Source organism: Ambystoma mexicanum, chromosome 11, assembly GCF_040938575.1.
Source record: "Ambystoma mexicanum isolate Mex_15411 chromosome 11, UKY_AmexF1_1, whole genome shotgun sequence".
In the NCBI taxonomy this organism is placed as follows: Eukaryota; Metazoa; Chordata; class Amphibia; order Caudata; family Ambystomatidae; genus Ambystoma; species Ambystoma mexicanum.
The window spans coordinates 622,806,078-622,833,274 of NC_090934.1; positions in this window are offsets into that span (position 1 = coordinate 622,806,078).

The window sequence follows — 27,197 nt, forward strand, 5'->3', positions numbered from 1 at the left end:
CACGTACCCCGCTCGCAAAGAACCAATCGTTTGTGCAACTTCCCACATACTCCCGAAATACACATACCCTGCTCGCACAGGGCCAATCGCGTGTGAAACTTCCCGCGCACCCCTGAAATACAGGTACCCTGCTCGCACAGGGCCAATTGTGTGTGAAACTTCCCATGCACCCCAGTAATACACATACCCTGCTCGCACAGGAACTATCGTGCGTGGAACTCCCCCCGCACCCTAGTAATACATGTACCCCCCTCACACAGGGAAAATCGCGTGTGGAACTCCCCGCGCACCACAGTAGTACACGTACCCCGCTCGCACAGGGCCAATAGCGTGTGAAACTTCCTGCGCACCCCAGTAATACACGTACCCCGCTCGCACAGGGACAATCACGTGTGGAACTCCCTGCGCACCCCAGTAATACACGTACCCCGCTCACACAGGGACAATCGCGTGTGGAACTCCCTGCGCACCCCAGTAATACACGTACCCCGCTCACACAGGGACAATTGCATGTGGAACTTGCCGCGTACCACCGAAATACACATACGCTGCTCGCACAGGGACAATTGCGTGTGAAACTTCCTGCGTACTCCCGAAATACACGTACCGTGCACGCACAGGGCCAATCGCCTGTGAAACTTCCTGTGCATCCCTGAAATACACGTACCCCACTCGCACAGGGCCAATCGCGTGTGAAACTTCACGCGCACCCCCGAAATACACATACCCTGCTCGCACAGGGCCAATCGCATGTGAAACTTCCCACACACCCCCGAAATACACGTACCCTGCTCGCACAGGCCCAATCGCGTTTGAATCTTCCAACGCACCCCCGAAATCCACAACCCCGCTCACACAGGCCCAATCTTGTGTGGAACTCCCCACGCACCCCAGTAATACACGTACCCCGCTCGAACAGGGCCAATCGCGTGTGGAACTCCCCGCGCACCCCAGTAATACACGTACGCCGCTCGCACAGGGCCAATCGCGTGTAAAACTTCCTGCGCACCCCAGTAATACACGTACCCCGCTCGCACAGGAACAATCGCGTGTGGAACTCCCCGCGCACCCCAGTAATACACGTACCCCGTTCACACAGGGACAATCGAGTGTGGAACTCCCCGCGCACCCCAGTAATACACGTACCCCGCTCACACAGGGACAATCGCGTGTGGAACTTGCCACGTACCACGGAAACACACGTACCCCACTCGCAAAGGGCCAATCGTGTGTGAAACTTCCTGCATACCCCTCGAAATACACGTTCCCTGAACACACATGGGCAATCGCATGTGAAACTTCCCGCGCACCCCCGAAATACACGTACCCAGCTCGCACAGGGCCAATCTTGTTTGAAACTTCCGACGCAACCCCGAAATACACATACCCTGCTCGCACAGGGCCAATCGCGTGTGAAACTTCCCGCGCACCCCCGAAATACACGTACCCTGCTCGAACAGGGCCAATCGCATGTGAAACTTCCCGTGCACCCCCGAAATACACGTACCCCGCTCGCACAGGGCCAATCGCGTGTGAAACTTCCTGCGCACCCCCGAAATACACGTACCCTGCTTGCACAGGGCCAATCGCATGTGAAACTTCCTGCGCACCCCTCGAAATACATATACCCTGCTTGCACAGGCCCAATCGCGTGTGAATCTTTCCGCGCACCCCTGAAATCCACGTACCCCGCTCGCACAGGCCCAATCGCATGTGGAAGTCCCTGCACACACCAGTAATACATGTACCCCGCTCGCACAGGGCCAATCGCGTGAGAAACTTCCCACGCACCCCAGTAATACACGTACCCCGCTCGCACAGGGACAATCGCGTGTGGAACTCCCTGCGCACCCAAGTAATACACGTACCCCGCTCACACAGGGACAATCGCGTGTGGAACTCCCTGTGCACCCCAGTAATACACGTACGCCGCTCACACAGGGACAATTGCGTGTGGAACTTGCCGCGTACCACCAAAATACACGTACCCCGCTCGCACAGGGACAATTGCGTGTGAAACTTCCCACGCACCCCCGAAATCCACGTACCCCGCTCGCACAGGCCCAATCGCGCGTGGAACTCCCCGCGCACCACAGTAATACACGTACCCCGCTTGCACAGAGCCAATCTCGTGTGGAAGTCCCCGCGCACCCCAGTAATACATGTACCGCGCTCGACAGGGCCAATCACGTGTAAAACTTACCCCGCACCCCAGTAATATAGGTACCCCGCTCGCACAGGAACAATCGCATGTGGAACTCCCCGCGCACCCCAGTAATACACGTATCCCGCTCACACAGGGACAATCACGTGTTGAACTCCCCGCGCACCCCAGTAACACACTTACCCCACTCACACAGGGACAATCGCTTGTGGAACTTGCCACGTACCACCAAAATACACGTACCCCGCTCGCACAGGGCCAATCATGTGTAAAACTTCCTGCGTACCCCCGAAATACACGTACCCTGAATGCACAGGGCCAATCGCGTGTGAAACTTCCCATGCATCCCCGAAATACACGTACCCTGCTCACACAGGGCCAATTGTGTGTGAAACTTCCCATGCACCCCCAAAATACACGTACCCCGCTCGCAAAGAACCAATCGTTTGTGCAACTTCCCACATACTCCCGAAATACACATACCCTGCTCGCACAGGGCCAATCGCGTGTGAAACTTCCCGCGCACCCCTGAAATACAGGTACCCTGCTCGCACAGGGCCAATTGTGTGTGAAACTTCCCATGCACCCCAGTAATGCACATACCCTGCTCGCACAGGAACTATCGCGTGTGGAACTCCCCCTGCACCCTAGTAATACATGTACCCCCCTCACACAGGGAAAATCCCGTGTGGAACTCCCCGCGCACACCAGTAATACACGTACCCCGCTCGCACAGGGCCAATCGCGTGTGAAACTTCCTGCGCACCCCAGTAATACACGTACCCCGCTCGCACAGGGACAATCACGTGTGGAACTCCCCGCGCACCCCAGTAATACACGTACCCCGCTCACACAGGGACAATCGCGTGTGGAACTCCCTGCACACCCCAGTAATACACGTACCCCGCTCACACAGGGACAATTGCATGTGGAACTTGCCGCGTACCACCGAAATACATGTACCCCGCTCGCACAGGGCCAATCGTGTGTGAAACTTCCTGCGTACCCACGAAATACATGTACCCTGCACGCACAGGGCCAATCGCGTGTGAAACTTCCTGTGCACCCCCGAACTACACGTACCCCGCTCGCACAGGGACAATCGCATGTGGAACTCCCCACGCACCCCAATAATACACGTACCCTGCTCGCACAGGGCCAATCGCGTGTAAAACTTCCCGCGCACACCAGTAATACACATACCCTGCTCGCACAGGCCCAATTGCGTGTGAATCTTCCCGCGCACCCATGAAATCCACGTACCCTGCTCGCACAGGGCCAATCGCGTGTAAAACTTCCTGCGCACCCCAGTAATACACGTACCCCGCTCGCACAGGGACACTCACGTGTGGAACTCCCCGCGCACCCCAGTAATACACGTACCCCGCTCACACAGGGACAATCGCGTGTGGAACTCCCTGCGCACCCCAGTAATACATGTACCTGCTCACACAGGGACAATTGCATGTGGAACTTGCCGCGTACCACCGAAATACATGTACGCCGCTCGCACAGGGACAATTGCGTGTGAAACTTCCTGCGTACTCCCGAAATACACGTACCGTGCACGCACAGGGCCAATCGCGTTTGTAACTTCCCGTGCACCCCTGAAATACACGTACCCTGCTCGCACAGGGCCAATCGCGTGTGAAACTTCACGCGCACCCCCGAAATACACATACCCTGCTCGCACAGGGGCAATCGCATGTGAAACTTCCCACACACCCCGAAATACATGTACCCTGCTCGCACAGGCCCAATCGCGTTTAAATCTTCCCACGCACCCCTGAAATCCACGTACCCCACTCACACAGGCCCAATCTCGTGTGGCACTCCCCACGTACCCCAGTAATACACGTACCCCGCTCGCACAGGGCCAATCACGTGTGGAACTCCCCGCGCACCCCAGTAATACACGTACCCCGCTCGCACAGGGCCAATCGCGTGTAAAACTTCCTGCGCACCCCAGTAATACACGTACCCCGCTCGCACAGGAACAATCGCGTGTGGAACTCCCCGCGCACCCCAGTAATATACGTACCCCGTTCACACAGGGACAATCGCGTGTGGAACTCCCCGCGCACCCCAGTAATACAAGTACCCCGCTCACACAGGGACAATTGCGTGTGGAACTTGCCACGTACCACCGAAACACACGTACCCCGCTCGCACAGGGCCAATCGTGTGTGAAACTTCCTGCGTACCCCCGAAATACACGTACCCTGAACACACAGGGGCAATTGCGTGTGAAACTTCCCGTGCACCCCCGAAATACACGTACTCTGCTCACACGGCCAATTGTGTGTGAAACTTTCCGCACACCCCCAAAATCCACATACCCCGCTCGCAAAGGGCCAATCACGTGTGCAACTTCCGCGTACTCCCGAAATACACAAACCCTGCTCGCACAGGGCCAATCGCGTGTGAAACTTCCCGCACACCCCCGAAATACAGGTACCCTGCTCGCACAGGGCCAATCGTGTGTGAAACTTCCCGCGCACCCCCGAAATACACGTACCCCACTCACACAGGGCCAATCGCGTGTGAAACTTCCCGCACACCTCCGAAATACACGTACCCTGCTCGTTTAGGGCCAATCGCATGTGAAACTTTCCGTGCACCCCCAAAATGCACATACCCCGCTCGCACAGGGCCAATCGCGTGGGAAACTTCCCGCGCACCCCCGAAATACATGTACCCTGCTCGCACAGGGCCAATCGCATGTGAAACTTCCCGCGCACCCCCAAAATACACGTACCCTGCTCGCACAGCTCAATCGCATGTGAAACTCCCCACGCACCCCAGCAATACACGTACCCCGCTCGCACAGGGCCAATCGTGTGTGGAACTCCCCGCACACCCCAGTAATACACGTACCCTGCTCGCACAGGGCCAAACGCATGTAAAACTTCCCGCGCACCCCAGTAATACACATACCCCGCTCGCACAGGAACAGTCGCGTGTGGAACTCCCCGCGCACCCCAGTAACACACGTACCCCGCTCACACAGGGACAATCACGTGTGGAACTTGCCGTGTACCACCGAAATACACGTACCCCGCTCGCACAGGGCCAATCGTGTGTGAAACTTCCTGCGTACCCCCGAAATACACACACCCTTCACGCACAGGGCCAATCGCGTGTGAAACTTCCTGTGCACCCCCTAAATACACGTACCCTGCTCACACAGGGCCAATTGTGTGTGAAACTTCCCGCGCACCCCCAAAATACACGTACCCTGCTCGCACAGGGCCAATCGCGTGTGAAACTTCCCGTGCACCCCTGAAATACACGTACCCCGCTCGCACAGGTCCAATAGCGTGTGAAACTTCCAGCGCACCCCCGAAATACACGTACCCTGCTCGCACAGGGCCAATCGTGTCTGAAACTTCCTGCGCACCCCCGAAATACACGTACCCCGCTTGCACAGGGCCAATCGTGTGTGAAACTTCCCACACAACCCCGAAATACACGTTCCCCGCTCGCACAGGGCCAATCGCGTGTGAAACTTCCCGCGCACGCCCGAAATACACGTACCCTGCTCGCACAGGGCCAATCGCATCTGAAACTTCCCGCGCACCCCCGAAATACACGTACCCCGCTCGCACAGGGCCAATCGTGTGTGAAACTTCCCGCACACCCCCGAAATACACGTACCCCGCTCGCACAGGGCCAATCGCGTGTGAAACTTCCCGCGCACGCCCGAAATACACATACCCTGCTCGCACAGGGCCAATCGCATGTGAAACTTCCCGCGCACCCCCGAAATACATGTGCCCTGCTAGCACAGGGCGAATCGCATGTGAAACTTCCTGCGCACCCCCGAAATACACGTACCCTGCTCGCACAGGCCCAATCACGTGTGAAACTTCCCGCGCACCCCCGAAATACACTTACCCTGCTCGCACAGGGCCAATCGTGTCTGAAACTTCCTGCGCACCCCCGAAATACAGATACCCTGCTCGCACAGGCCCAATCGCATGTGAAACTCCCTGCGCACCCCAGTAATACACGTACCCCGCTCGCACAGGGCCAATCGCGTGTAAAACTTCCTGCGCACCCCAGTAATACACGTACCCCGCTCGCACAGGAACAATCGCGTGTGGAACTCCCCGCGCACCCCAGTAATATACGTACCCCGTTCACACAGGGACAATTGCGTGTGGAACTCCCCGCGCACCCCAGTAATACAAGTACCCCGCTCACACAGGGACAATCGCGTGTGGAACTTGCCGCGTACCACCGAAACACACGTACCCCGCTCGCACAGGGCCAATCGTGTGTGAAACTTCCTGCGTACCCCCGAAATACACATACCCTGAACACACAGGGGCAATCGCGTGTGAAACTTCCCGTGCACCCCCGAAATACACGTACTCTGCTCACACGGCCAATTGTGTGTGAAACTTTCCGCACACCCCCAAAATCCACATACCCTGCTCGCAAAGGGCCAATCACGTGTGCAACTTCCCGCGTACTCCCGAAATACACAAACCCTGCTCGCACAGGGCCAATCGCGTGTGAAACTTCCCGCACACCCCCGAAATACAGGTACCCTGCTCGCACAGGGCCAATCGTGTGTGAAACTTCCCGCGCACCCCCGAAATACACGTACCCCACTCGCACAGGGCCAATCGCGTGTGAAACTTCCCGCACACCTCCGAAATACACGTACCCTGCTCGGTTAGGGCCAATCGCGAGTGAAACTTTCCGTGCACCCCCAAAATGCACATACCCCGCTCGCACAGGGCCAATCGCGTGGGAAACTTCCCGCGCACCCCCAAAATACACATACCCTGCTCGCACAGCCCAATCGCATGTGAAACTCCCCACGCACCCCAGCAATACACGTACCCCGCTCGCACAGGGCCAATCGCGTGTGGAACTCCCCGCACACCCCAGTAATACACGTACCCTGCTCGCACAGGGCCAATCGCATGTAAAACTCCCCGCGCACCCCAGTAATACACGTACCCCGCTCACACAGGGACAATCACGTGTGGAACTTGCCGTGTACCACCGAAATACACGTACCCCGCTCGCACAGGGCCAATCACGTGTGGAACTTGCCGTGTACCACCGAAATACACGTACCCCGCTCACACAGGGACAATTGCGTGTGGAACTTGCCGCGTACCACCGAAATACACGTACCCCGCTCGCACAAGGACAATTGCGTGTGAAACTTCCTGCTTACCCCCGAAATACACGTACCCTGCTCGCACAGGGCCAATCGCGTGTGAAACTTCCCGCGCACCCCCGAAATACACATAACCTGCTCGCACAGGGCCAATCGCGTGTGAAACTTCCCGCGCACCCCTGAAATACAGGTACCCTGCTCGCACAGGGCCAATTGTGTGTGAAACTTCCCATGCACCCCAGTAATACACATACCCTGCTCGCACAGGAACTATCGCGCGTGGAACTCCCCCCGCACCCTAGTAATACATGTACCCCCCTCACACAGGGAAAATCGCGTGTGGAACTCCCCGCGCACCACAGTAGTACACGTACCCCGCTCGCACAGGGCCAATCCCGTGTGAAACTTCCTGCGCACCCCAGTAATACACGTACCCCGCTCGCACAGGGACAATCACGTGTGGAACTCCCTGCGCACCCCAGTAATACACGTACCCCGCTCACACAGGGACAATCGCGTGTGGAACTCCCTGCGCACCCCAGTAATACACGTACCCCGCTCACACAGGGACAATTGCATGTGGAACTTGCCGCGTACCACCGAAATACACATACGCCGCTCGCACAGGGACAATTGCGTGTGAAACTTCCTGCGTACTCCCGAAATACACGTACCGTGCACGCACAGGGCCAATCGCCTGTGAAACTTCCTGTGCATCCCTGAAATACACGTACCCCGCTCGCACAGGGCCAATCGCGTGTGAAACTTCACGCGCACCCCCGAAATACACATACCCTGCTCGCACAGGGCCAATCGCATGTGAAACTTCCCACACACCCCCGAAATACACGTACCCTGCTCGCACAGGCCCAATCGCGTTTGAATCTTCCGACGCACCCCCGAAATCCACAACCCCGCTCACACAGGCCCAATCTTGTGTGGAACTCCCCACGCACCCCAGTAATACACGTACCCCGCTCGAACAGGGCCAATCGCGTGTGGAACTCCCCGCGCACCCCAGTAATACACGTACGCCGCTCGCACAGGGCCAATCGCGTGTAAAACTTCCTGCGCACCCCAGTAATACACGTACCCCGCTCGCACAGGAACAATCGCGTGTGGAACTCCCCGCGCACCCCAGTAATACACGTACCCCGTTCACACAGGGACAATCGAGTGTGGAACTCCCCGCGCACCCCAGTAATACACGTACCCCGCTCACACAGGGACAATCGCGTGTGGAACTTGCCACGTACCACGGAAACACACGTACCCCACTCGCAAAGGGCCAATTGTGTGTGAAACTTCCTGCATACCCCTCAAAATACACGTTCCCTGAACACACATGGGCAATCGCGTGTGAAACTTCCCGCGCACCCCCGAAATACACGTACCCAGCTCGCACAGGGCCAATCTTGTTTGAAACTTCCGACGCAACCCCGAAATACACATACCCTGCTCGCACAGGGCCAATCGCGTGTGAAACTTCCCGCGCACCCCCGAAATACACGTACCCTGCTCGAACAGGGCCAATCGCATGTGAAACTTCCCGTGCACCCCCGAAATACACGTACCCCGCTCGCACAGGGCCAATCGCGTGTGAAATTTCCTGCGCACCCCCGAAATACACGTACCCTGCTTGCACAGGGCCAATCGCATGTGAAACTTCCTGCGCACCCCTCGAAATACATATACCCTGCTTGCACATGCCCAATCGCGTGTGAATCTTTCCGCGCACCCCTGAAATCCACGTACCCCGCTCGCACAGGCCCAATCGCATGTGGAAGTCCCTGCACACACCAGTAATACATGTACCCCGCTCGCACAGGGCCAATCGCGTGAGAAACTTCCCACGCACCCCAGTAATACACGTACCCCGCTCGCACAGGGACAATCGCGTGTGGAACTCCCTGCGCACCCAAGTAATACACGTACCCCGCTCACACAGGGACAATCGCGTGTGGAACTCCCTGTGCACCCCAGTAATACACGTACGCCGCTCACACAGGGACAATTGCGTGTGGAACTTGCCGCGTACCACCAAAATACACGTACCCCGCTCGCACAGGGACAATTGCGTGTGAAACTTCCCACGCACCCCCGAAATCCACGTACCCCGCTCGCACAGGCCCAATCGCGCGTGGAACTCCCCGCGCACCACAGTAATACACGTACCCCGCTTGCACAGAGCCAATCTCGTGTGGAAGTCCCCGCGCACCCCAGTAATACATGTACCGCGCTCGACAGGGCCAATCACGTGTAAAACTTACCACGCACCCCAGTAATATAGGTACCCCGCTCGCACAGGAACAATCGCATGTGGAACTCCCCGCGCACCCCAGTAATACACGTATCCCGCTCACACAGGGACAATCACGTGTTGAACTCCCCGCGCACCCCAGTAACACACTTACCCCGCTCACACAGGGACAATCGCTTGTGGAACTTGCCACGTACCACCAAAATACACGTACCCCGCTCGCACAGGGCCAATCGTGTGTAAAACTTCCTGCGTACCCCCGAAATACACGTACCCTGAATGCACAGGGCCAATCGCGTGTGAAACTTCCCATGCATCCCCGAAATACACGTACCCTGCTCACACAGGGCCAATTGTGTGTGAAACTTCCCATGCACCCCCAAAATATACGTACCCCGCTCGCAAAGAACCAATCGTTTGTGCAACTTCCCACATACTCCCGAAATACACATACCCTGCTCGCACAGGGCCAATCGCGTGTGAAACTTCCCGCGCACCCCTGAAATACAGGTACCCTGCTCGCACAGGGCCAATTGTGTGTGAAACTTCCCATGCACCCCAGTAATGCACATACCCTGCTCGCACAGGAACTATCGCGTGTGGAACTCCCCCTGCACCCTAGTAATACATGTACCCCCCTCACACAGGGAAAATCCCGTGTGGAACTCCCCGCGCACACCAGTAATACACGTACCCCGCTCGCACAGGGCCAATCGCATGTGAAACTTCCTGCGCACCCCAGTAATACACGTACCCTGCTCGCACAGGGCCAATTGTGTGTGAAACTTCCCGCGCACCCCCAAAATACGCATACCCCACTCGCACAGGGCCAATCGCGTTTGAAACTTCCTGCGCACCCCCGAAATACACGTACCCTGCTCGCACACGGCCAATCGCGTGTGAAACTTCCCGTGCACCCCGAAATACACGTACCCCGCTCGCACAGGGCCAATCGCATGTGAAACTTCCCACGCACCCCCGAAATACATGTACCCTGCTCGCACAGGGCCAATCGCATGTGAAACTTCCCGCGCACCCCCAAAATACACGTACCCTGCTCGCACAGGCCCAATCGCATGTGAAACTCCCCGGGCACCCCAGTAATACACATACCCCGCTCGCACAGGGCCAATCACGTGTGGAACTACCCGCGCACCCCAGTAATACACGTACCCCGCTCGCACAGGGCCAATTGCGTGTAAAACTTCCCATGCACCCCAGTAATACACATACCCTGCTCTCACAGGAACTATCGCATGTGGAACTCCCCCCGCACCACAGTAATACACGTACCCCCCTCACACAGGGAAAATCACGTGTGGAACTCCCCGCGTACCCCAGTAATACACGTACCCCGCTCGCACAGGGCCAATCGCGTGTGAAACTTCCTGCGCACCCCAGTAATACACGTACCCCGCTCGCACAGGGACAATCACGTGGAACTCCCCGCGCACCCCAGTAATACACGTACCCCGCTCACACAGGGACAATCGCGTGTGGAACTCCCTGCGCACCCCAGCAATACACGTACCCTGCTCACACAGGGACAATTGCATGTGGAACTTGCCCAGTACCACCGAAATACACGTACGCTGCTCGCACAGGGACAATTGCGTGTGAAACTTCCTGCGTACTCCCGAAATACACGTACCGTGCACGCACAGGGCCAATCGCGTGTGAAACTTCCTGTGCACCCCTGAAATACACGTACCCCACTCGCACAGGGCCAATCGCGTGTGAAACTTCACGCACACCCCCGAAATACACATACCCTGCTCGCACAGGGCCAATCGCATGTGAAACTTCCCACACACCCCCGAAATACACGTACCCTGCTCGCACAGGCCCAATCGCGTTTGAATCTTCCGACGCACCCCCGAAATCCACGTACCCCGCTCACACAGGCCCAATCTTGCGTGGAACTCCCCACGCACCCCAGTAATACACGTACCCCGCTCGCACAGGGCCAATCGCGTGTGGAACTCCCCGCGCACCCCAGTAATACACGTACCCTGCTCGCACAGGGCCAATCGCGTGTAAAACTTCCTGCGCACCCCAGTAATACACGTACCCCGCTCGCACAGGAACAATCGCGTGTGGAACTCCCCGCACACCCCAGTAATACACGTATCCCGTTCACACAGGGACAATCGCGTGTGGAACTCCCCGCGCACCCCAGTAATACACGTACCCCGCTCACACAGGGACAATCGCGTGTGGAACTTGCCACGTACCACGGAAACACACGTACCCCACTCGCACAGGGCCAATCGTGTGTGAAACTTCCTGCATACTCCCGAAATACACGTACCCAGCTCGCACAGGGCCAATCTTGTTTGAAACTTCCCACGCAACCCCGAAATACACGTACCCCGCTCGCACAGGGCCAATCGCGTGTGAAACTTCCCGCGCACCCCCGAAATACACGTACCCAGCTCGCACAGGGCCAATCTTGTTTGAAACTTCCCACGCAACCCCGAAATACACGTACCCCGCTCGCACAGGGCCAATCGCGTGTGAAACTTCCCACGCACCCCCGAAATACATGTACCCTGCTCGCAAAGGGCCAATCGCATGTGAAACTTCCCGCGCACCCCCAAAATACACGTACCCTGCTCGCACAGGTCCAATCGCATGTGAAACTCCCCGCGCACCCCAGTAATACACATACCCCGCTCGCACAGGGCCAATCACGTGTGGAACTCCCCGCGCACCCCAGTAATACACGTACCCCGCTCGCACAGGGCCAATTGCGTGTAAAACTTCCCATGCACCCCAGTAATACACATACACTGCTCGCACAGGAACTATCGCGTGTGGAACTCCCCCCGCACCACAGTAATACATGTACCCCCCTCACACAGGCAAAACGGCGTGTGGAACTCCCCGCGCACCCCAGTTATACACGTACCCCGCTCGCACAGGGCCAATCGCGTGTGAAACTTCCTGCGCACCCCAGTAATACACGTACCCCGCTCGCACAGGGACAATCACGTGTGGAACTCCCCACGTACCCCAGTAATACATGTACCCCGCTCACACAGTGACAATCGCGTGTGGAACTCCCTGCGCACCCCAGTAATACATGTACCCCGCTCGCACAGGGCCAATCGTGTGTGAAACTTCCTGCGTACCCACGAAATACACGTACCGTGCACGCACAGGGCCAATCGCGTGTGAAACTTCCTGTGCACCCCCGAACTACACGTACCCCACTCGCACAGGGCCAATCGCATGTGGAACTCCCCACGCACCCCAATAATACACGTACCCCGCTTGCACAGGGCCAATCGCGTGTAAAACTTCCCGCGCACCCCAGTAATACACATACCCCACTCGCACAGGCCCAATTGCGTGTGAATCTTCCCGCGTACCCATGAAATCCACCTACCCTGCTCGCACAGGCCCAATTGCGTGTGGAACTCCCCGCACACCCCAGTAATACACGTACCCCGCTCGCACAGGGCCAATCTTGCGTGAAACTTCCTGCGCACCCCAGTAATACACATACCCCGCTCGCACAGGGACAATTGCATGTGGAACTTGCCGCGTACCACCGAAATACACGTACGCCGCTCGCACAGGGACAATTGCATGTGAAACTTCCTGCGTACTCCCGAAATACACGTACCGTGCACGCACAGGGCCAATCGCGTGTGAAACATCCTGTGCACCCCTGAAATACACGTACCCCGCTCGCACAGAGCCAATCGCGTGTGAAACTTCACGCGCACCCCCGAAATACACATACCCTGCTCGCACAGGGCCAATCGCATGTGAAACTTCCCACACACCCCCGAAATACACGTACCCTGCTCGCACAGGCCCAATCGCGTTTGAATCTTCCGACGCACCCCCGAAATCCATGTACCCCGCTCACACAGGCCCAATCTTGTGTGGAACTCCCCACGCACCCCAGTAATACACGTACCCCGCTCGCACAGGGCCAATCGCGTGTGGAACTCCCCGCGCACCCCAGTAATACACGTACCCGGCTCGCACAGGGCCAATCGCGTGTAAAACTTCCTGCGCACCCCAGTAATACACGTACCCCGCTCGCACAGGAACAATCGCGTGTGGAACTCCCTGCGCACCCCAGTAATACACGTACCCCGTTCACACAGGGACAATCGCGTGTGGAACTCCCCGCGCACCCCAGTAATACACGAACCCCGCTCACACAGGGACAATCGCGTGTGGAACTTGCCACGTACCACGGAAACACACGTACCCCACTCGCACAGGGCCAATCGTGTGTGAAACTTTCTGCATACCCCCGAAATACACGTACCCTGAACACACATGGGCAATCGCGTTGAAACTTCCCGCGCACCCCCGAAATACACGTACCCAGCTCGCACAGGGCCAATCTTGTTTGAAACTTCCCACACAACCCCGAAATACACATACCCCGCTCGCACAGGGCCAATTGCGTGTGAAACTTCCTGCGCACCCCCCGAAATACACGTACCCTGCTCGAACAGGGCCAATCGCATGTGAAACTTCCCGTGCACCCCCGAAATACACGTACCCTGCTCGCACAGGGCCAATCGCATGTGAAACTTCCTGCGCACCCCTCGAAATACATATACCCTGCTTGCACAGGCCCAATCGTGTGTGAATCTTTCTGCGCACCCTGAAATCCACGTACCCCGCTCGCACAGGCCCAATCGCATGTGGAAGTCCCCGCACACCCCAGTAATACATGTACCCCGCTCGCACAGGGCCAATCGCGTGAGAAACTTCCCGTGCACCCCAGTAATACACGTACCCCGCTCGCACAGGGACAATCGCGTGTGGAACTCCCTGCGCACCCGAGTAATACACGTACCCCGCTCACACAGGGACAATCGCGTGTGGAACTCGCTGTGCACCCCAGTAATACACGTACCCCGCTCACACAGGGACAATTGCGTGTGGAACTTGCCGCGTACCACCGAAATACACATACCCCGCTCGCACAAGGACAATTGCGTGTGAAACTTCCTGCTTACCCCCGAAATACACGTACCCTGCTCGCACAGGGCCAATCGTGTGTGAAACTTCCCGCGCACCCCCGAAATACACATAACCTGCTCGCACAGGGCCAATCGCATGTGAAACTTCCCACGCACCCCCGAAATCCACATACCCCGCTCGCAAAGGCCCAATCGCGCGTGGAACTCCCCACGCACCACAGTAATACACGTACCCCGCTTGCACAGAGCCAATCGCATGTGGAAGTCCCCGCGCACCCCAGTAATACATGTACCCCGCTCGCACAGGGCCAATCACGTGTAAAACTTACCACGCACCCCAGTAATATAGGTACCCCACTCGCACAGGAACAATCGCCTGTGGAACTCCCCGCGCACCCCAGTAATACACGTATCCCGCTCACACAGGGACAATCACGTGTTGAACTCCCCGCGCACCCCAGTAATACACTTACCCCGCTCACACAGGGACAATCGCATGTGGAACTTGCCGCGTATCACCAAAATACACGTACCCCGCTCGCACAGGGCCAATCGTGTGTGAAACTTCCTGCGTACCCCCGAAATACACGTACCCTGAATGCACAGGGCCAATCGCGTGTGAAACTTCCCATGCATCCCCGAAATACAGGTACCCTGCTCACACAGGGCCAATTGTGTGTGAAACTTCCCATGCACCCCCAAAATACACGTACCCCGCTCGCAAAGAACCAATCGTTTGTGCAACTTCCCACATACTCCCGAAATACACATACCCTGCTCGCACAGGGCCAATCGCGTGTGAAACTTCCCGCGCACCCCTGAAATACAGGTACCCTGCTCGCACAGGGCCAATTGTGTGTGAAACTTCCCATGCACCCCAGTAATACACATACCCTGCTCGCACAGGAACTATCGTGCGTGGAACTCCCCCCGCACCCTAGTAATACATGTACCCCCCTCACACAGGGAAAATCGCGTGTGGAACTCCCCGCGCACCACAGTAGTACACGTACCCCGCTCGCACAGGGCCAATCGCGTGTGAAACTTCCTGCGCACCCCAGTAATACACGTACCCCGCTCGCACAGGGACAATCACGTGTGGAACTCCCTGCGCACCCCAGTAATACACGTACCCCGCTCACACAGGGACAATCGCGTGTGGAACTCCCTGCGCACCCCAGTAATACACGTACCCCGCTCACACAGGGACAATTGCATGTGGAACTTGCCGCGTACCACCGAAATACACATACGCCGCTCGCACAGGGACAATTGCGTGTGAAACTTCCTGCGTACTCCCGAAATACACGTACCGTGCACGCACAGGGCCAATCGCCTGTGAAACTTCCTGTGCATCCCTGAAATACACGTACCCCGCTCGCACAGGGCCAATCGCGTGTGAAACTTCACGCGCACCCCCGAAATACACATACCCTGCTCGCACAGGGCCAATCGCATGTGAAACTTCCCACACACCCCCGAAATACACGTACCCTGCTCGCACAGGCCCAATCGCGTTTGAATCTTCCGACGCACCCCCGAAATCCACAACCCCGCTCACACAGGCCCAATCTTGTGTGGAACTCCCCACGCACCCCAGTAATACACGTACCCCGCTCGAACAGGGCCAATCGCGTGTGGAACTCCCCGCGCACCCCAGTAATACACGTACGCCGCTCGCACAGGGCCAATCGCGTGTAAAACTTCCTGCGCACCCCAGTAATACACGTACCCCGCTCGCACAGGAACAATCGCGTGTGGAACTCCCCGCGCACCCCAGTAATAAACGTACCCCGTTCACACAGGGACAATCGAGTGTGGAACTCCCCGCGCACCCCAGTAATACACGTACCCCGCTCACACAGGGACAATCGCGTGTGGAACTTGCCACGTACCACGGAAACACACGTACCCCACTCGCAAAGGGCCAATCGTGTGTGAAACTTCCTGCATACCCCTCGAAATACACGTTCCCTGAACACACATGGGCAATCGCGTGTGAAACTTCCCGCGCACCCCCGAAATACACGTACCCAGCTCGCACAGGGCCAATCTTGTTTGAAACTTCCGACGCAACCCCGAAATACACATACCCTGCTCGCACAGGGCCAATCGCGTGTGAAACTTCCCGCGCACCCCCGAAATACACGTACCCTGCTCGAACAGGGCCAATCGCATGTGAAACTTCCCGTGCACCCCCGAAATACACGTACCCCGCTCGCACAGGGCCAATCGCGTGTGAAACTTCCTGCGCACCCCTGAAATACACGTACCCTGCTTGCACAGGGCCAATCGCATGTGAAACTTCCTGCGCACCCCTCGAAATACATATACCCTGCTTGCACAGGCCCAATCGCGTGTGAATCTTTCCGCGCACCCCTGAAATCCACGTACCCCGCTCGCACAGGCCCAATCGCATGTGGAAGTCCCTGCACACACCAGTAATACATGTACCCCGCTCGCACAGGGCCAATCGCGTGAGAAACTTCCCACGCACCCCAGTAATACACGTACCCCGCTCGCACAGGGACAATCGCGTGTGGAACTCCCTGCGCACCCAAGTAATACACGTACCCCGCTCACACAGGGACAATCGCGTGTGGAACTCCCTGTGCACCCCAGTAATACACGTACGCCGCTCACACAGGGCCAATCGCGTGTAAAACTTCCTGCGCACCCCAGTAATACACGTACCCCGCTCGCACAGGAACAATCGCGTGTGGAACTCCCCGCGCACCCCAGTAATACACGTACCCCGTTCACACAGGGACAATCGAGTGTGGAACTCCCCGCGCACCCCAGTAATACACGTACCCCGCTCACACAGGGACAATCGCGTGTGGAACTTGCCACGTACCACGGAAACACACGTACCCCACTCGCAAAGGGCCAATCGTGTGTGAAACTTCCTGCATACCCCTCGAAATACACGTTCCCTGAACACACATGGGCAATCGCGTGTGAAACTTCCCGCGCACCCCCGAAATACACGTACCCAGCTCGCACAGGGCCAATCTTGTTTGAAACTTCCGACGCAACCCCGAAATACACATACCCTGCTCGCACAGGGCCAATCGCGTGTGAAACTTCCCGCGCACCCCCGAAATACACGTACCCTGCTCGAACAGGGCCAATCGCATGTGAAACTTCCCGTGCACCCCCGAAATACACGTACCCCGCTCGCACAGGGCCAATCGCGTGTGAAACTTCCTGCGCACCCCTGAAATACACGTACCCTGCTTGCACAGGGCCAATCGCATGTGAAACTTCCTGCGCACCCCTCGAAATACATATACCCTGCTTGCACAGGCCCAATCGCGTGTGAATCTTTCCGCGCACCCCTGAAATCCACGTACCCCGCTCGCACAGGCCCAATCGCATGTGGAAGTCCCTGCACACACCAGTAATACATGTACCCCGCTCGCACAGGGCCAATCGCGTGAGAAACTTCCCACGCACCCCAGTAATACACGTACCCCGCTCGCACAGGGACAATCGCGTGTGGAACTCCCTGCGCACCCAAGTAATACACGTACCCCGCTCACACAGGGACAATCGCGTGTGGAACTCCCTGTGCACCCCAGTAATACACGTACGCCGCTCACACAGGGACAATTGCGTGTGGAACTTGCTGCGTACCACCAAAATACACGTACCCCGCTCGCACAGGGACAATTGCGTGTGAAACTTCCCACGCACCCACGAAATCCACGTACCCCGCTCGCACAGGCCCAATCGCGCGTGGAACTCCCCGCGCACCACAGTAATACACGTACCCCGCTTGCACAGAGCCAATCTCGTGTGGAAGTCCCCGCGCACCCCAGTAATACATGTACCGCGCTCGACAGGGCCAATCACGTGTAAAACTTACCACGCACCCCAGTAATATAGGTACCCCGCTCGCACAGGAACAATCGCATGTGGAACTCCCCGCGCACCCCAGTAATACACGTATCCCGCTCACACAGGGACAATCACGTGTTGAACTCCCCGCGCACCCCAGTAACACACTTACCCCGCTCACACAGGGACAATCGCTTGTGGAACTTGCCACGTACCACCAAAATACACGTACCCCGCTCGCACAGGGCCAATCATGTGTAAAACTTCCTGCGTACCCCCGAAATACACGTACCCTGAATGCACAGGGCCAATCGCGTGTGAAACTTCCCATGCATCCCCGAAATACACGTACCCTGCTCACACAGGGCCAATTGTGTGTGAAACTTCCCATGCACCCCCAAAATACACGTACCCCGCTCGCAAAGAACCAATCGTTTGTGCAACTTCCCACATACTCCCGAAATACACATACCCTGCTCGCACAGGGCCAACCGCGTGTGAAACTTCCCGCGCACCCCTGAAATACAGGTACCCTGCTCGCACAGGGCCAATTGTGTGTGAAACTTCCCATGCACCCCAGTAATGCACATACCCTGCTCGCACAGGAACTATCGCGTGTGGAACTCCCCCTGCACCCTAGTAATACATGTACCCCCCTCACACAGGGAAAATCCCGTGTGGAACTCCCCGCGCACACCAGTAATACACGTACCCCGCTCGCACAGGGCCAATCGCGTGTGAAACTTCCTGCGCACCCCAGTAATACACGTACCCCGCTCGCACAGGGACAATCACGTGTGGAACTCCCCGCGCACCCCAGTAATACACGTACCCCGCTCACACAGGGACAATCGCGTGTGGAACTCCCTGCACACCCCAGTAATACACGTACCCCGCTCACACAGGGACAATTGCATGTGGAACTTGCCGCGTACCACCGAAATACATGTACCCCGCTCGCACAGGGCCAATCGTGTGTGAAACTTCCTGCGTACCCACGAAATACATGTACCCTGCACGCACAGGGCCAATCGCGTGTGAAACTTCCTGTGCACCCCCGAACTACACGTACCCCGCTCGCACAGGGACAATCGCATGTGGAACTCCCCACGCACCCCAATAATACACGTACCCTGCTCGCACAGGGCCAATCGCGTGTAAAACTTCCCGCGCACACCAGTAATACACATACCCTGCTCGCACAGGCCCAATTGCGTGTGAATCTTCCCGCGCACCCATGAAATCCACGTACCCTGCTCGCACAGGGCCAATCGCGTGTAAAACTTCCTGCGCACCCCAGTAATACACGTACCCCGCTCGCACAGGGACAATCACGTGTGGAACTCCCCGCGCACCCCAGTAATACACGTACCCCGCTCACACAGGGACAATCGCGTGTGGAACTCCCTGCGCACCCCAGTAATACATGTACCTGCTCACACAGGGACAATTGCATGTGGAACTTGCCGCGTACCACCGAAATACATGTACGCCGCTCGCACAGGGACAATTGCGTGTGAAACTTCCTGCGTACTCCCGAAATACACGTACCGTGCACGCACAGGGCCAATCGCGTTTGTAACTTCCCGTGCACCCCTGAAATACACGTACCCTGCTCGCACAGGGCCAATCGCGTGTGAAACTTCACGTGCACCCCCGAAATACACATACCCTGCTCGCACAGGGGCAATCGCATGTGAAACTTCCCACACACCCCGAAATACATGTACCCTGCTCGCACAGGCCCAATCGCGTTTAAATCTTCCCACGCACCCCTGAAATCCACGTACCCCACTCACACAGGCCCAATCTCGTGTGGCACTCCCCACGTACCCCAGTAATACACGTACCCCGCTCGCACAGGGCCAATCACGTGTGGAACTCCCCGCGCACCCCAGTAATACACGTACCCCGCTCGCACAGGGCCAATCGCGTGTAAAACTTCCTGCGCACCCCAGTAATACACGTACCCCGCTCGCACAGGAACAATCGCGTGTGGAACTCCCCGCGCACCCCAGTAATATACGTACCCCGTTCACACAGGGACAATCGCGTGTGGAACTCCCCGCGCACCCCAGTAATACAAGTACCCCGCTCACACAGGGACAATTGCGTGTGGAACTTGCCACGTACCACCGAAACACACGTACCCCGCTCGCACAGGGCCAATCGTGTGTGAAACTTCCTGCGTACCCCCGAAATACACGTACCCTGAACACACAGGGGCAATTGCGTGTGAAACTTCCCGTGCACCCCCGAAATACACGTACTCTGCTCACACGGCCAATTGTGTGTGAAACTTTCCGCACACCCCCAAAATCCACATACCCCGCTCGCAAAGGGCCAATCACGTGTGCAACTTCCGCGTACTCCCGAAATACACAAACCCTGCTCGCACAGGGCCAATCGCGTGTGAAACTTCCCGCACACCCCCGAAATACAGGTACCCTGCTCGCACAGGGCCAATCGTGTGTGAAACTTCCCGCGCACCCCCGAAATACACGTACCCCACTCACACAGGGCCAATCGCGTGTGAAACTTCCCGCACACCTCCGAAATACACGTACCCTGCTCGTTTAGGGCCAATCGCATGTGAAACTTTCCGTGCACCCCCAAAATGCACATACCCCGCTCGCACAGGGCCAATCGCGTGGGAAACTTCCCGCGCACCCCCGAAATACATGTACCCTGCTCGCACAGGGCCAATCGCATGTGAAACTTCCCGCGCACCCCCAAAATACACGTACCCTGCTCGCACAGCTCAATCGCATGTGAAACTCCCCACGCACCCCAGCAATACACGTACCCCGCTCGCACAGGGCCAATCGTGTGTGGAACTCCCCGCACACCCCAGTAATACACGTACCCTGCTCGCACAGGGCCAAACGCATGTAAAACTTCCCGCGCACCCCAGTAATACACATACCCCGCTCGCACAGGAACAGTCGCGTGTGGAACTCCCCGCGCACCCCAGTAACACACGTACCCCGCTCACACAGGGACAATCACGTGTGGAACTTGCCGTGTACCACCGAAATACACGTACCCCGCTCGCACAGGGCCAATCGTGTGTGAAACTTCCTGCGTACCCCCGAAATACACACACCCTTCACGCGCAGGGCCAATCGCGTGTGAAACTTCCTGTGCACCCCCTAAATACACGTACCCTGCTCACACAGGGCCAATTGTGTGTGAAACTTCCCGCGCACCCCCAAAATACACGTACCCTGCTCGCACAGGGCCAATCGCGTGTGAAACTTCCCGTGCACCCCTGAAATACACGTACCCCGCTCGCACAGGTCCAATAGCGTGTGAAACTTCCAGCGCACCCCCGAAATACACGTACCCTGCTCGCACAGGGCCAATCGTGTCTGAAACTTCCTGCGCACCCCCGAAATACACGTACCCCGCTTGCACAGGGCCAATCGTGTGTGAAACTTCCCACACAACCCCGAAATACACGTTCCCCGCTCGCACAGGGCCAATCGCGTGTGAAACTTCCCGCGCACGCCCGAAATACACGTACCCTGCTCGCACAGGGCCAATCGCATGTGAAACTTCCCGCGCACCCCCGAAATACACGTACCCCGCTCGCACAGGGCCAATCGTGTGTGAAACTTCTCGCACACCCCCGAAATACACGTACCCCGCTCGCACAGGGCCAATCGCGTGTGAAACTTCCCGCGCACGCCCGAAATACACATACCCTGCTCGCACAGGGCCAATCGTGTCTGAAACTTCCCGCGCACCCCCGAAATACATGTGCCCTGCTAGCACAGGGCGAATCGCATGTGAAACTTCCTGCGCACCCCCGAAATACACGTACCCTGCTCGCACAGGCCCAATCACGTGTGAAACTTCCCGCGCACCCCCGAAATACACTTACCCTGCTCGCACAGGGCCAATCGTGTCTGAAACTTCCTGCGCACCCCCGAAATACAGATACCCTGCTCGCACAGGCCCAATCGCATGTGAAACTCCCTGCGCACCCCAGTAATACACGTACCCCGCTCGCACAGGGCCAATCGCGTGTAAAACTTCCTGCGCACCCCAGTAATACACGTACCCCGCTCGCACAGGAACAATCGCGTGTGGAACTCCCCGCGCACCCCAGTAATATACGTACCCCGTTCACACAGGGACAATTGCGTGTGGAACTCCCCGCGCACCCCAGTAATACAAGTACCCCGCTCACACAGGGACAATCGCGTGTGGAACTTGCCGCGTACCACCGAAACACACGTACCCCGCTCGCACAGGGCCAATCGTGTGTGAAACTTCCTTCTTACCCCCGAAATACACGTACCCTGAACACACAGGGGCAATCGCGTGTGAAACTTCCCGTGCACCCCCGAAATACACGTACTCTGCTCACACGGCCAATTGTGTGTGAAACTTTCCGCACACCCCCAAAATCCTCATACCCTGCTCGCAAAGGGCCAATCACGTGTGCAACTTCCCGCGTACTCCCGAAATACACAAACCCTGCTCGCACAGGGCCAATCGCGTGTGAAACTTCCCGCACATCCCCGAAATACAGGTACCCTGCTCGCACAGGGCCAATCGTGTGTGAAACTTCCCGCGCACCCCCGAAATACACGTACCCCACTCGCACAGGGCCAATCGCGTGTGAAACTTCCCGCACACCTCCGAAATACACGTACCCTGCTCGGTTAGGGCCAATCGCGAGTGAAACTTTCCGTGCACCCCCAAAATGCACATACCCCGCTCGCACAGGGCCAATCGCGTGGGAAACTTCCCGCGCACCCCCAAAATACACATACCCTGCTCGCACAGCCCAATCGCATGTGAAACTCCCCACGCACCCCAGCAATACACGTACCCCGCTCGCACAGGGCCAATCGCGTGTGGAACTCCCCGCACACCCCAGTAATACACGTACCCTGCTCGCACAGGGCCAATCGCATGTAAAACTTCCCGCGCACCCCAGTAATACACATACCCCGCTCGCACAGGAACAGTCGCGTGTGGAACTCCCCGCGCACCCCAGTAATACACGTACCCCGCTCACACAGGGACAATCACGTGTGGAACTTGCCGTGTACCACCGAAATACACGTACCCCGCTCGCACAGGGCCAATCACGTGTGGAACTTGCCGTGTACCACCGAAATACACGTACCCCGCTCACACAGGGACAATTGCGTGTGGAACTTGCCGCGTACCACCGAAATACACGTACCCCGCTCGCACAAGGACAATTGCGTGTGAAACTTCCTGCTTACCCCCGAAATACACGTACCCTGCTCGCACAGGGCCAATCGCGTGTGAAACTTCCCGCGCACCCCCGAAATACACATAACCTGCTCGCACAGGGCCAATCGCGTGTGAAACTTCCCGCGCACCCCTGAAATACAGGTACCCTGCTCGCACAGGGCCAATTGTGTGTGAAACTTCCCATGCACCCCAGTAATACACATACCCTGCTCGCACAGGAACTATCGCGCGTGGAACTCCCCCCGCACCCTAGTAATACATGTACCCCCCTCACACAGGGAAAATCGCGTGTGGAACTCCCCGCGCACCACAGTAGTACACGTACCCCGCTCGCACAGGGCCAATCGCGTGTGAAACTTCCTGCGCACCCCAGTAATACACGTACCCCGCTCGCACAGGGACAATCACGTGTGGAACTCCCTGCGCACCCCAGTAATACACGTACCCCGCTCACACAGGGACAATCGCGTGTGGAACTCCCTGCGCACCCCAGTAATACACGTACCCCGCTCACACAGGGACAATTGCATGTGGAACTTGCCGCGTACCACCGAAATACACATACGCCGCTCGCACAGGGACAATTGCGTGTGAAACTTCCTGCGTACTCCCGAAATACACGTACCGTGCACGCACAGGGCCAATCGCCTGTGAAACTTCCTGTGCATCCCTGAAATACACGTACCCCGCTCGCACAGGGCCAATCGCGTGTGAAACTTCACGCGCACCCCCGAAATACACATACCCTGCTCGCACAGGGCCAATCGCATGTGAAACTTCCCACACACCCCCGAAATACACGTACCCTGCTCGCACAGGCCCAATCGCGTTTGAATCTTCCGACGCACCCCCGAAATCCACAACCCCGCTCACACAGGCCCAATCTTGTGTGGAACTCCCCACGCACCCCAGTAATACACGTACCCCGCTCGAACAGGGCCAATCGCGTGTGGAACTCCCCGCGCACCCCAGTAATACACGTACGCCGCTCGCACAGGGCCAATCGCGTGTAAAACTTCCTGCGCACCCCAGTAATACACGTACCCCGCTCGCACAGGAACAATCGCGTGTGGAACTCCCCGCGCACCCCAGTAATACACGTACCCCGTTCACACAGGGACAATCGAGTGTGGAACTCCCCGCGCACCCCAGTAATACACGTACCCCGCTCACACAGGGACAATCGCGTGTGGAACTTGCCACGTACCACGGAAACACACGTACCCCACTCGCAAAGGGCCAATTGTGTGTGAAACTTCCTGCATACCCCTCGAAATACACGTTCCCTGAACACACATGGGCAATCGCGTGTGAAACTTCCCGCGCACCCCCGAAATACACGTACCCAGCTCGCACAGGGCCAATCTTGTTTGAAACTTCCGACGCAACCCCGAAATACACATACCCTGCTCGCACAGGGCCAATCGCGTGTGAAACTTCCCGCGCACCCCCGAAATACACATACCCTGCTCGAACAGGGCCAATCGCATGTGAAACTTCCCGTGCACCCCCGAAATACACGTACCCCGCTCGCACAGGGCCAATCGCGTGTGAAATTTCCTGCGCACCCCCGAAATACACGTACCCTGCTTGCACAGGGCCAATCGCATGTGAAACTTCCTGCGCACCCCTCGAAATACATATACCCTGCTTGCACAGGCCCAATCGCGTGTGAATCTTTCCGCGCACCCCTGAAATCCACGTACCCCGCTCGCACAGGCCCAATCGCATGTGGAAGTCCCTGCACACACCAGTAATACATGTACCCCGCTCGCACAGGGCCAATCGCGTGAGAAACTTCCCACGCACCCCAGTAATACACGTACCCCGCTCGCACAGGGACAATCGCGTGTGGAACTCCCTGCGCACCCAAGTAATACACGTACCCCGCTCACACAGGGACAATCGCGTGTGGAACTCCCTGTGCACCCCAGTAATACACGTACGCCGCTCACACAGGGACAATTGCGTGTGGAACTTGCCGCGTACCACCAAAATACACGTACCCCGCTCGCACAGGGACAATTGCGTGTGAAACTTCCCACGCACCCCCGAAATCCACGTACCCCGCTTGCACAGGCCCAATCGCGCGTGGAACTCCCCGCGCACCACAGTAATACACGTACCCCGCTTGCACAGAGCCAATCTCGTGTGGAAGTCCCCGCGCACCCCAGTAATACATGTACCGCGCTCGACAGGGCCAATCACGTGTAAAACTTACCACGCACCCCAGTAATATAGGTACCCCGCTCGCACAGGAACAATCGCATGTGGAACTCCCCACGCACCCCAGTAATACACGTATCCCGCTCACACAGGGACAATCACGTGTTGAACTCCCCGCGCACCCCAGTAACACACTTACCCCGCTCACACAGGGACAATCGCTTGTGGAACTTGCCATGTACCACCAAAATACACGTACCCCGCTCGCACAGGGCCAATCGTGTGTAAAACTTCCTGCGTACCCCCGAAATACACGTACCCTGAATGCACAGGGCCAATCGCGTGTGAAACTTCCCATGCATCCCCGAAATACACGTACCCTGCTCACACAGGGCCAATTGTGTGTGAAACTTCCCATGCACCCCCAAAATATACGTACCCCGCTCGCAAAGAACCAATCGTTTGTGCAACTTCCCACATACTCCCGAAATACACATACCCTGCTCGCACAGGGCCAATCGCGTGTGAAACTTCCCGCGCACCCCTGAAATACAGGTACCCTGCTCGCACAGGGCCAATTGTGTGTGAAACTTCCCATGCACCCCAGTAATGCACATACCCTGCTCGCACAGGAACTATCGCGTGTGGAACTCCCCCTGCACCCTAGTAATACATGTACCCCCCTCACACAGGGAAAATCCCGTGTGGAACTCCCCGCGCACACCAGTAATACACGTACCCCGCTCGCACAGGGCCAATCGCATGTGAAACTTCCTGCGCACCCCAGTAATACACGTACCCCGCTCGCACAGGGACAATCACGTGTGGAACTCCCCGCGCACCCCAGTAATACACGTACCCCGCTCACACAGGGACAATCGCGTGTGGAACTCCCTGCGCACCCCAGTAATACACGTACCCCACTCACACAGGGACAATTGCATGTGGAACTTGCCGCGTACCACCGAAATACATGTACCCCGCTCACACAGGGCCAATCGTGTGTGAAACTTCCTGCGTACCCACGAAATACATGTACCCTGCACGCAGAGGGCCAATCGCGTGTGAAACTTCCTGTGCACCCCCGAACTACACGTACCCCGCTCGCACAGGGACAATCGCATGTGGAACTCCCCACGCACCCCAATAATACACGTACCCTGCTCGCACAGGGCCAATCGCGTGTAAAACTTCCCGCGCACACCAGTAATACACATACCCTGCTCGCACAGGCCCAATTGCGTGTGAATCTTCCCGCGCACCCATGAAATCCACGTACCCTGCTCGCACAGGGCCAATCGCGTGTAAAACTTCCTGCGCACCCCAGTAATACACGTACCCCGCTCGCACAGGGACAATCACGTGTGGAACTCCCCGCGCACCCCAGTAATACACGTACCCCGCTCACACAGGGACAATCGCGTGTGG